The sequence below is a fragment of the Triticum urartu genome, chromosome 4 (assembly GCF_003073215.2).
Source record: "Triticum urartu cultivar G1812 chromosome 4, Tu2.1, whole genome shotgun sequence".
NCBI lineage: Eukaryota > Viridiplantae > Streptophyta > Magnoliopsida > Poales > Poaceae > Triticum > Triticum urartu.
The window spans coordinates 37547440-37558202 of NC_053025.1; positions in this window are offsets into that span (position 1 = coordinate 37547440).

Genomic DNA, 10763 nt, shown 5'->3' on the forward strand with positions numbered 1-10763 from the left:
CCTACAGTTCCTGGTGGTCGCCTTGGCCGCACTTGGCCACGAGCTCGTCCACCATGGTGACTGGCAGCCATCCAAGTGGAACGCGGACATCAGTCCAAGCAAAACTTGGGATGGCTTCTGGGCAACTGCAGGTTAGAAAGTTCAACATCCCATAGGAATTCAGTGCAGAGAAATGTAGTTTAGAAATCCATCTTCTGTTCTCCCCCCCCCCCCCCCCCTCCAAAAAAAAGTTTTTCTTCTAAAGCTTGAAGCGAATGGGCTAGCAAGTGTTATAAGAAATTGTTTTGTTTCCGTATATACATTCCATAGGAGAAGATGCATCATGCTGAAAAGCTTGGTTCGGTGTGTGGCCTAGAGTAGCATGAGACTCTAATGTTCTCTGAACATATTCAGAGTTTAACTAATTCAGTGCAAGTTTTTCTTATGAAAAACTGATATTTTCCGCATGTACTAATCCATTTCAACTGTGGGTGTGTTTAAAAAAGAGTTCAACATGTACTGAAAAATGCCTTCAAAAAACGAAGAGTAAATAACATCAGTGAGTTCTAGTACCTAAATTACAAAAGTTCACTGACAAAAAAATATCAGTAAAATATAGTGCTTCAACTAGAAGATCACTCATGCTATTTGCTTAATAGTTTCTCTGTTGTTTCAACTTTTATTTTAATATTTTCATTTGTAAATTCTGCATCTTTTTTTTGTTTACAAATTATAGGCATGATACTTGTACTGGGACTAGAGTACAAGTATTACTTCCAGGGAAGTTCAAAATAAAACCAAAGCAAGTTCTTTGTCCATTTGGGCACCCTCCGCTGCTGTTGTTTGCTTCATCATGTGGCAAATAACTTGTTGCTGCACTTCAACAATCAGTTTGCCTGTAAGCATAGCAACGAAGTGGCATCCTCGCTGTGTGCCTCTACCGAGGAGGATGTAGCAGTGGGGTTGAACTCCCCGTTCGTATCTCCTCTCTCTTATCTCTCACCTACAAAAATTGATTGCTAATTTGATTTCTTGTACTGAACTATGATTTTCCATTGATGCAGAGAAGGTGATTGATTGTTCATATGCCCAATGAGAACTGGCATTTTTTCTTAAGGTTTGATGTTACACTACGGCTAAAGTGTTTTAGTTGTTACAAGTTGAAAACTCCACAACAACCTGTGAATGCAAGTTTCAATTTTGGTTGGGATACTAGTATGGGTAGACTTGTATTTCCCATGATTGTAGAAGCATCTAGGGAAGTAACACAGTATTTATGTGAATTGTTGTCCATTCCATGTGCATGTTCGATAAGTTCAAATTTTAATTTGAGATTTTTGACAAGATATAATAATAGGATTGCATTGTATAGATACATAAGTTCAGTACAGAGATGGTGATTCAGTTCATCTTTTGTATGCATCAGAGTATCTCCTCCCCTTTCCGCGCACACATGACGGGTGGTCAAGCTAGTGTTGTTTGCGATTACTGGTCATGACTCTTACGTTGTCATTGGACAAAGAATTTCATTTTCCTTAACACTCGGTAAGGAAAATGATCGTTCAACTTGAATTATATTTTGGACTGATTGTTCAAGTTCTTTCATATAGAATATTCAGAAAGTTTTGTTCCTGAAAATGCACTTATTTGGAGTATGCCAATATATATGTATTTCTGAATTTCACTCTTGAATAACAGTTCAACATGTATTACACCATCAATTCATAATGGAAAGGCAGCAAACAGTTCGATACTTGTGTGTTAAAAACGTAACAGTATAGAGAAACTTTCGTAGTGGTTCGATGGAATAAATCGCATCAGTACTGACTTGGATCCGTTCTTGCCTATAATGCATTGAAAAATCAATTTTTTTGCCTTCGTTAAGGCTTGAGAAGCATGTATCTCATTTATAATACGCTTTGGCATTTGGTTGATGATATTTATTGCATCCTTCATCACTGATCTTGAGGAGGATATTCATTTGTGCATTTCTATATTCGTTGTGTAAATCTGTTGATTTTTAATGTTTTACGGATTTCGGGAGAGTGAGACCTGGAAGAGCACTTTCAGGCGTTATTAGCCATCACAATAAATGACCAAGAAGAGCACTTTCAATAGTCAAGGAAGACAACAACAACAACAACAACAAAATGCAACAATGCATCATGCTGACATTGATGAAAAGCTATGATTTTGTGCTCCTATTTGTTATTATGTCAATGAGAAACCAATACTTCTTTTCTTCAGGTTTCGTGTTTTAATTGATGAGGGATAAAGAAATTTTCCTATTCAAGTGGAAGCTCCCAGTATATGATGGATGTGGGAGTTATTTTTACATTCACTGTTCGGTGCTTCTTTTTATGTAATGTTTTATGTTTTCAAGTGCTCGATGAAAATTTATGTTCCTAGTGGTTCATGTATTATTGCCTGAGGAGTTCATGTGTTACTGGCCAGTAAGTAAACCTATTAATCACGCTCTCAAGTGTGACGAAAAAATGGGCAGTAAATTGATGAAAAAATATCAGCGAGTTCAAAACACGCCGAGACACGCGACAGCCACCCCAGTTCGGGCGCAGTAAGTACCTCAGTACGAGTTAAAAACGGTGGTCCGTTCGGAACAAAAGAAATGGCAGAAATTCAAATTGTAAAGTTCAAGCAAAAAAAGAAACCCCATGAAAATCCTGCTTAGTAAGTACCTCAGTACAAGTCGTAAAATGAGAGAAGTTCAGAACAACATTGTCAAAAAAATGTTGAATTAAAAAAGGAAACAAAACAAACACATTTTATTTTTGAATAAAATATCATTCAGTTCGATGATAGAAACTATACAAGTACAGGGGCGACGATACAGTAAACCGCTGAAAACTTACGAGAAAAATATTACCAAAAAAACAGAGCAAAGTCTAGTTAGTGAAAATACGCTTAGTACAAAACCATGCAAGCATCAGTACAAGTACCCTTTTTTGGAACCATTCAAAATTACTCTACAAAAAATAGCTCAGTACAAACATACATATATATCAGTACAACTACTCGGTTTTTCACACGAGAAAACAGCAGGATCTGTCATGCCGTATTCAAAATTACTCTTAAAAGGTTGCGAAGTAGAGAAAACGTTCAACATGACTAAGTTTCGCATTTTCGATAGCTATCCAACGGTATATTATTTGCCATATTTCGACAAACTTTTTAAAAAAATTGCGTTCAAAATCAAATTTGACCGTATTCGAATTCGTTTTTAAATCGTAAGGAATTAGAAAAAACATTTCTATACGAAAAAGTTGTGCATTTTATATAACTTTCCAACACCGTATCATTTGCGTCAATCCGACAAACCGTTTGCAAAAAATCACGAAAATACGTTTCGCCCAGAATTTTACCTTTTTCAAATTACTTTTAAATCATATAGAATTAGAAAAAAACAATACATATATGGAAGATGCGGATTTTCACTAGCTTTCTAACGCCATCTTATTTGCTCAATTCCGACAAACCGTTTGAAAATTGAGTCCAAAATACGATTCATGTTTTCGGTTTTGAAAAAAATGGTTTTTCAAAACTGCTCTTAAACCATAATGATTTTGCAAAAACGTTCAATATACTTGAAATATGGTTGTCAAGAGCTTTCCAACGATATATTACACGCCACATTTCAACAAAAAAATTACAAAAAGTTTTTGAACTAAAGAAGACGATCTGTTAAACACAACTGAAAGCATCAGTTCAACCGCTTCAAAAACATCAGTACAACCACCTGAAACCGTCTGTTCAAAAAGGGTAACAGAATAATATTCTGTTCCACGTAACAGAATAGCCCAGATGTGTGTGTGTGTGTGTGTGTGTGTGTATAGGACTCCTCTTCTGTACTCTTGGGAGTATGTAATCCCATCCTCAATATACCTCATATATGCATTAATTATACCTCTTTATTATTCTCAATATACTTCATTAAATATTATAAGATACCCCAATATGAGTTTAGTTGAAAAAATATTATCTGCGACGTACTTTTTGTAATATACTTTTTCACGTACAAACACATCAGTATATACGTAAATATTTAAAAATACATAGACTCACATGAATTTTTTCATGAAACTCATTTTGGGGTATCTAATAATTACTAATGAAGTATATTAAAAATAATAAAAAGGTATAAAACATTCATCTCCCAGGAGTACATAACCATTTTCATATATGTATATATATATATGAGAAAAAGAGAAAAAGAGAGAAGGGGCAATGTTACCATCCTTTTTCCACACTTGTGCTTCAAATTAGCACCATGATCTTCATGATAGAGAGTCTCTTATGTTGTCACTTTCATATACTAGTGGGAATTTTTCATTATAGAACTTGGCATGTATATTCCAATGATGGGCTTCCTCAAATTGCCTTAGGTCTTCATGATCAAGCAAGTTGGATGTACACCCACTTAGTTTCTTTTGTTGAGCTTCAATACACTTATAGCTCTAGTGCATCCGTTGCATGGTAATCCCTACTCACTCACATTGATATCTATTGATGGGCATCTCCATAGCCCATTACGCCTAGTTGATGTGAGACTATCTTCCTACTTTTTGTCTTCTCCACAACCACCATTCTATTCCACCCATAGTGATATGTCCATGGCTCGCGCTCATATATTGCGAAAACTTGAAAAAGTTTGAAAGGGCTAAGTATGAAACAATTGCTTGGCTTGTCATCGGGGTTGTGCATGATGGGAGCATTTTGTGTGACGGAGATGAAGCATGGCCAAACTATATGATTTTGTAGGGATGAGCTTTCTTTGGCTATGTTATTTTGAGAAGACATAATTGCTTGGTTAGTATGCTTGAAGTATTATTATTTTTGTGTCAATACTAAACTTTTGTCTTGAATCTTTCGGATGTGAACATTCATGCCACAATAAAGGAAATTACATCGAAAATTATGTTAGGTAGCATTACACATCAAAAATTCTGTTTTTATCATTTACCTACTCGAGGACGAGCAGGAATTAAGCTTGGGGATGCTTGATACGTCTCCAGCATATCTATAGTTTTTGATTGTTCGATGCTATTATATTATCTGTTTTGGATGTTTAATGGGCTTTAATATGCACTTTTATATTATTTTTGGGACTAACCTATTAACCGGAGGCCTAGTGCTAGTTTCTGTTTTTTTTGCCTATTTTAGTGTTTTGCAGAAAAGGAATATCAAACGGAATCCAAACGGAATGAAACCTTCGCGAGGATCTTTCTTGGAACAAACGCAAACCAGGAGACTTGGAGTAGAAGTCTGGAACTCCGTGAAGCTTCCACGAGGCAGGAGGGCGTGCCCCCCCACCCTCGTGGGCCCCACGGAGCTCCACCGACGTTCTTCTTTCGCCTATATATATTGTTATACCCTAAAAACATCAGGGGGAGCCACGAAACTACTTTTCCACCGCCGCAACCTTCTGTACCCGTGAGATCCCATCTAGGGCCTTTTTCGGCGATCTGCCGGAGGGGTATTCGATCACGGAGGGCTTCTACATCAACACCATAGCCTCTCCGATGATGTGTGAGTAGTTTACCATAGACCTTCGGGTCCATAGTTATTAGCTAGATGGCTTCTTCTCTCTCTTTGGTTCTCAATACAAAGTTCTGCTCGATGTTCTTGGAGATCTATTCAATGTAGTACTTTTTGCGGTGTGTTTGCTGAGATCCGATGAATTGTGGATTTATGATCAAGTTTATCTATGAACAATATTTGGTTCTTCTCTGAATTCTTATATGCATGATTTGATATCTTTGCAAGTATCTTCAAATTATCAGTTTGGTTTGGCATACTAGATTGATATTTCTTGCAACGGGAGAAGTGCTTAGCTTTGGGTTCAATCTTGCGGTGTCCTTTCCCAGTGACAGTAGGGGTAGCAAGGCACGTATTGTATTGTTGCCATCGAGGATAAAAAGATGGGGTCTATATCATATTGCTTGAGTTTATCCCTCTACGTCATGTCATCTTGCCTAAAGCATGACTCTTTTCTTATGAACTTAATACTCTAGATGCATGCTGGATAGCGGTCGATGTGTGGAGTAATAGTAGTAGATGCAGAATCGTTTCGGTCTACTTAACACGGACGTGATGCCTATATTTCATAATCATTGCCTAGATATTCTCATAATTATGCGCTCTTCTATCAATTGCTCGGCAGTAATTTGTTCACCCACTGTAATACTTGCTATCATGAGAGAAGCCACTAGTGAAACCAATGGCCCCGGGTCTCTTTCTTATTATATTGCATCTCTTTTATTTACATCGCATCTCGTTTACTATTTTGCAATCTATACAACAAAAATACCAAAAATATTTATCTTATTATCTTTATCAGATCTCACTTTTGTAAGTGACCGTGAAGGGATTGACAACCCCTTTATTGTGTTGGTTGCGAGATTCTTGATTGTTTGTTCAGGTACTACGTGACTTGCATGTTATCTCCTACTGGATTGATACCTTGGTTCTCAAAAACTTACGGAAATTCTTACGCGATGTTGCTTCATCACCCTTTCCTCTTCAAGGGAAAACCAACGCATGCTCAAGAGGTTGCACAAACCTATTGACCCAGTGCCCACTGCCAGTTGCTGTTTTTTGCTTGTTTTTTACATCGCAGGAAATCAAAGCGAAACGGAGTCCAAACACCGCGAAAGTTATTGTGGATTTTCTATGGACCAGAAGACATCCAATGGGCCACAACAGCACTTGGGGGGTGCCCCGATGGGGGCACAACCCACCAGGGCCCAGGCGCGCCCAGGTGGGTTGTGCCCACCTCGATGGCCTCCCGCACCCCCTCTTCGCCCTATAAATTCCCAAATATTCCAAAAACCCTGAGGTTAACCCTAGATTACAAGTTCCGCCACCACAAGCCTCTATAGCCACTGAAAACGAATCTAGACCCCGTTCCGGCACTCCGCCGGAGTGGGAAATCATCACCGGTGGCCATCTTCATCATCCCGGCAGCCACCATGATGAGGAGGGAGTAGTCCACCCTCGGGGCTGAGGGGTTGTACCAGTAGCTATGTGTTTAATCTCCCTCTCTCTCTCTCTCTCTTGTTTTTGAGATGTCACGATCTTGATGTATCCTGGGCTTTGTTAATATAGTCAGATCATATGGTGTTTCTCCCTATCTATCTTGTTGTGATGAATTGAGTTTTCCCTTTGAGATTTTGTTTTATCGGATTGAATACTTCTATGGATTTGAGAGCACCTGATATATGTCTTGCATATGAATACTCGTGGTGACAATGGGGTATTATATTGATTCACTTGATATATGTTTTGGCACTCAACTCGCGGATTCCCGAGGTCGCATTGGGGTGATCTACGCATAGGGGTTGATGCACTTTCTATTCTTTGTTTCTCCGGTAGAAATCTTGGGGCACTCTTTGAGGTTCTTTGTGTCAGATTGAGTATTATGAATCTGAAATTATTTGGTGTTATTTTAGTACGAACTCTTGGATAGATTGATCAGAAAGAATAGCTTCGAGGTGGTTCTGTACCCTACAAACGATTTCTTCTTATGTTCTCTGCTAGATACGAACTTTGGAGTGATTCTTCGTTGCACTTTGAGGGATGGTTATATGATCCAATTATATAAGCATTGTTGAGAGATTGCATTAGCGAAAGTATGGACCCTATGCCTCATTTTCAAGCATTGCAATACCGTTTGTGCTCTGTTTTATCAATTGCTACCTTGCTGTTTTTTATTGTTCATATTACAAAAATCAATATCTACTATCATTACTACGCTTTTATTACCATCTCTTCGCGGAGCTAGTGCACCTATACAAATTACCATCGTATTCGGTGTGTTGGGGACACAAGAGGCTTTCTATTATTTGGTTGCACGGTTGTTTGAGAGAGACCATCTTCATCCTACGCCGCCCACGGATTGATAAACCTTAGGTCATTGATACGTCTCCAACGTATCTATAATTTTTGATTGCTCCATGCTATATTATCTACTGTTTTGGACATTATTGGGCTTTATTATACACTTTTATATTATTTTTGGGACTAACCTATTAACCGAAGGCCCAACCCAGAATTGTTGTTTTTTTTACCTATTTTAGGGTTTCGAAGAAAAGGAATATCAAACGAAGTCCAAACGGAATGAAACCTTCGGGAACATGATTTTTGGAACGAACAATATCCATGAGACTTGGACCCTACGTCAAGCAACCAACAGGGAGGCCACGAGGTAGGGGGCGCGCCTACCCCCAGGCACGCCCTCCACCCTCGTGAGCCCCTTGTTGCTCCACCGACGTACTTCTTCCTCCTATATATACCTACGTACCCCCAAACGATCAGATACGGAGCCAAAACCCTAATTCCACCACCGTAACTTTCTGTATCCACGAGATCCCATCTTGGGGCCTGTTCCGGAGCTCCGCCGGAGGGGGCATCGATCACGGAGGGCTTCTACATCAACACCATAGCCCTTCCGATGAAGTGTGAGTAGTTTACCTCAGACCTTCGGGTCCATAGTTATTAGCTAGATGGCTTCTTCTCTCTTTTTGGATCTCAATACAATGTTCTCCCCCTCTCTTGTGGAGATCTATTCGATGTAACCTTCTTTTGTGGTGTGTTTGTAGAGACCGATGAATTGTTGGTTTATGATCAAGTTTATCTATGAACAATATTTGAATCTTCACTGAATTCTTTTATGTATGATTGGTTATCTTTGCAAGTATCTTCGAATTATCAGTTTGGTTTGGCCTACTAAATTGATATTTCTTGCAACGGGAGAAGTGCTTAGCTTTGGGTTCAATCTTGCAGTGTCCTTTCCCAGTGACAGTCGAGGCAGCAAGGCACGTATTGTATTGTTGCCATCGAGGATAACAATATGGGGTTTTTATCATATTGCATGAATTTATCCCTCTACATCATGTCATCTTGCTTAAGGCGTTACTCTGTTCTTATGAACTTAATACTCTAGATGCATGCTGGCTAGCGGTCGATGTGTGGAGTAATAGTAGTAGATGCAGGCAGGAGTCGGTCTACTTGTCTCAGACATGATGCCTATATACATGATCATACCTAGATATTCTCATAACTATGCTCAATTCTGTCAATTGCTAAACAGTAATTTGTTCACCCACCGTAAAATACTTATGCTCTTGAGAGAAGCCACTAGTGAAACCTATGGCCCCCGGGTCTATCTTCATTATATTAATCTTCAAACACTTAGTTATTTTCATTGCCATTTATTTTACTTTGCATCTTTATCATAAAAATACCAAAAATATTATCTTATCATATCTATCAGATCTCACTCTCGTAAGTGACCGTGTAGGGATTGACAACCCCTTATCGCGTTGGTTGCGAGGATTTATTTGTTTTGTGCAGGTGCGAGGGACTCGCGTGTAGCCTCCTACTGGATTGATACCTTGGTTCTCAAAAACTGAGGGAAATACTTATGCTACTTTGCTGCATCACCCTTTCCTCTTCAAGGGAAAACCAACGCAGTGCTCAAGAGGTAGCAAGAAGGATTTCTGGCGCCGTTGTCGGGGAGGTCTACGCGAAAGTGAACATACCAAGTACCCACACAAACCCTTATCTCCCTCATTACATTATTTGCCATTTGCCTCTCATTTTCCTCTCCCCCACTTCACCCTTACCGTTTTATTTGCCCTCTCTCTCTCTATCCTCCCTCTCTTTCTCTATTTGCCTCTTTTGCCCGTTTCTTGTTTGCTCTTATGGTTGGAGTAGTTTTTTATTTATTACTAAACAGAGAACCTAAGACCTATGGATCCTCATCCACTTTCTAATCTTTTTAAGAGATCCAATTATGATGAACCAATTGCTAGTGAGTTTTGTGCACTAGGTTATCTTTATGAAGTTTGCTTGGAATTCGTGAATCTGAAAATTTTGATGAAGTACTTTACGGAGTGATTCACGATAGATATTTGAATAAAAAGCATGATTGCAATGATTTTACTATAAATTCTCTTGATGTCAATTGTGCTAATAATATGCAAAACCCTAAGCTTGGGGATGCTAGTTTTGCTATGTCCTCTACTTGTTGCAATGATCATGATTGGGGTGATTCTTCTTTTGATCTTGAAAATTTATTTAAGCCCCATGATGAATATGAGATTGATAATAGTGTTTGTGATATGATTGAAAGTGGGTTTGTAAGAGTGTTGACTTTAGATCCCACATATTTGGAGAACGTTCGATCTTATGAAATTTTTGATAAAAGTGGGTTTGGAGAGGTCATGAATTTAGTTAATGTTAATCCCACTATTTTGGAAGAGTGTCAACTTTGCATGCATGTGGATTGTGTTGAAAATATTTTATGTGATAGCTATTTCGTTGAATTTCCTTATTATTCCACATGCAATTATTATGAGAGAGGAAAATATGGTGGTAGAAATTTCCTTGTTACTAAATTACCTCTCGTTATGTTGAGATTGCTATTGTTTCTTTCCGCTTCCTTGCATATGCCAGTTTTTGCTTGCCTTGATAATTTGTTTGCCTATAATATTCCTATGCATAGGAAGTATGTTAGACTTAAGCGTGTTTGTCACATGTTTTATGATGCTCTCTTTGTGCTTCAATTCTTGTCTTTCATGTGAGCATCATTAAAATTATCAATGCCTAGCTAAAAAGGCTTTAAGAAAAACGCTTATTGGGAGACAACCCAATATTTTTCCCTGCTGTTATTTAATAAATAATTTATCTAGCCTCTGTTTTGGTTGTGTTTTTTGTGTTTAATTAGTGTTTGTGCCAAGTAGAACCGTTGGGAAGACTTGGGGAAA